The sequence below is a fragment of the Ambystoma mexicanum genome, chromosome 6p (assembly GCF_040938575.1).
Source record: "Ambystoma mexicanum isolate Mex_15411 chromosome 6p, UKY_AmexF1_1, whole genome shotgun sequence".
NCBI lineage: Eukaryota > Metazoa > Chordata > Amphibia > Caudata > Ambystomatidae > Ambystoma > Ambystoma mexicanum.
In genome coordinates this window covers 244,351,774-244,354,111 of record NC_090935.1, presented here as the reverse complement: position 1 = coordinate 244,354,111, position 2,338 = coordinate 244,351,774, and the positions used below count along the sequence as shown (strand labels likewise).

Here is a 2,338-nt window from a genome sequence, read left to right as displayed (position 1 = left end):
TATCACTTTAAGCTCACAATCTTTTTTCTCAGGGCGTTTCGTCTCTTTGTGTCATTCTTGGTTCATCATTTGTTCTATCTGTGAGTCCGTCCGGGCTCTTGTGATGTCACCATTCGTCAAGGCCTTTTTGGTTTCTTCCGGGATGGTACTTAGGCAATCTTCATTTCGTCTCATTTGTTGGTAGGGTTTTCTCAATGAATACCTTACTGTCCATGGTTGTCTGGGTATTGGCATTTCAATAGGGGTTGCTCTTCTGATGGGTACTCACATAACAAGGGTTTCAAAAGCCGTAAAGACTAAATTTGAAAATTTATGAAATGATTTTAAATGGTATCCAGCAGGATATCCTACTTATTCCAACTTAGAACAACCCAAGGTCACCATAAGAAGCATAGAGCAACATCATTTTACACAAAGAAAAACGTATTTTCTTTCTGACTTATTTATTTCACAAAAAAGAGAGAGTGTGTTTAACAAATACATAAAATTCATTACTTTCAACAAAGACATACAGTTATAATTTGAGCAAAATCTAAGTGCAATTACGGTTTAAGCAAAATTTAAGTGCATTTTATGAAAGTCCGCCAATTGGTCTAGGCAAAATATAAATGCACTTGTAAGCAATATACAGGTCTGCCAACGTCCACTTTTCACTTGGTATATGAAGAGAAAAGAAAGAAAAAGGTCTCAAAGAGAATAAATCAATAAGCAATTGGGAACAGAATTTAAGTTCCATTCGACATTGAGACCGTTAGGACGTTTCGGCGGGCCACCTGTGAGGCCACTGGTGTTGGAAAACCGCCTTCCTCGGGGCAAAGTAAGTAGTGAAATTCCCTACGGGGAAGCAGACAAAATACTCCATCACATAAAGAAATGTATAGTTTGTACAAAAAAGAAAATCAATTGTATTACAACAAAAACATAATATCACATGCTGTATGCTTCTCAAACGGAAATCCTGGGTTGACAAGTTTAAATTAAAAAAACCATAATTTCTTTAAGGCTGATCAGTGATTTAAGTTAAGACTACTAATTTAAACTGCCTAGAAGGGGAACCTTACCCTAAATGAATGAGGGGGAAAACTTCAAAGGCAGGAGGTCAAGACGTCAAACAAGACCCTGGTGCAGAGCATGAGCAGGAGTGACTGAAGCAAGACACTGAAGTAAAGATAACATTAAAGAAATTATAAAAACAGGGGAGAAGTATATCTTTCAGTGAATCTGGAAAATACAGAATCTATGAAATGTAGTCATAACGAGATAAAGAGTGAAAAAAGAGAGAGAGCACAGAAAGAGAAATTACCTGAGTCTCTAAAAGATGTTATGTGCTCTTCTGCAATTATCGCGTACGGATCTTAAATTAATAGAACCCGATGATCATGAACATTCTTCAGAGTGGAGGAAATGATACCCTGTGATGAAGCAACGTTGGTATCAAAATGGATGTTGCGGTAACGAATACCTACCGGGGGGAAGAAAAGAAAAGAGGTGCCTAAAGGTCACAAGATTGCACAAATATCAAAACCAGAGTGTTATGCAAGATATAAAACATATAAAACAGTGAATAAGGCTTCTTAGCGGAGTAGGAAGTGAAGCAGAAATATACTTACCAATAGTTTGAGAATGAATCAAACGTAGCTCACAGTGTCAGTGAGGATCTGACGACAGTGAAAGAGATAGAATAGGGACTGAGTAAATAGCCGGCAGCGTGATGACGCGCGTTCCGGCTGCCGAATAGAAAACCTCGGTCGGCTGTTACGTCTACGCACTGCATCCTCCGACTTGTGGGTGGATGCGTGTGACGTATCCTTTTTCTCTATGATCTAGAGAGGAACGAGCGGGAGGTGAACTGACACACCTTCCCCGTGATTGGAGCATAAGACATATCCAATCACAGCGCGGCCCCTTAGCACACACCCCAAGAGGGAGGTGTATGAGGGCCGTTGAACTTGCCATACAAAGCCGTATATAAGCGGAGGCGCGTTTCGTCACTAACATGTGACTCTGTGAGAGGAATTATACTGTGGCATTATGGTAGATATTAGAATGGTGGAATAAATTCCTCATTTAATCCCCTAATATGTGTACCCAATCGGAAGATCCACCGGGCCTCTCTGTCTAACAAACATTTCTGTATGTTGGTAGAGTTTTGAACTGCTTCCAAGACCCACCATACTATATTGTTTGGTGAGTGTTTCAAAGTAAGGTAATGGTTAACTAAGGGCGCCGTGACAATTTTGCATCTTATGCGTGATCGATGTTCAGCAATTCTGACATGTACCGCTCTGCTGGTTTGTCCAACGTATCTTAGTCCGCAAGGACATTCAATGCAGTATAC

At 40.1% G+C, this 2,338-nt stretch overlaps 1 long non-coding RNA gene across 1 annotated transcript; it reads right to left on the bottom strand.

Moving 5' to 3' along the window:
- Positions 1–424: 424 nt before the first annotated feature.
- LOC138510903 (uncharacterized) lies at positions 425–1,930 on the bottom strand. Its single transcript, XR_011280454.1, has 2 exons — positions 1,304–1,930; positions 425–1,158 (listed from the first exon to the last, which is right to left on the bottom strand). It is a non-coding gene; the product is annotated as an uncharacterized lncRNA (long non-coding RNA).
- Positions 1,931–2,338: the final 408 nt, after the last annotated feature.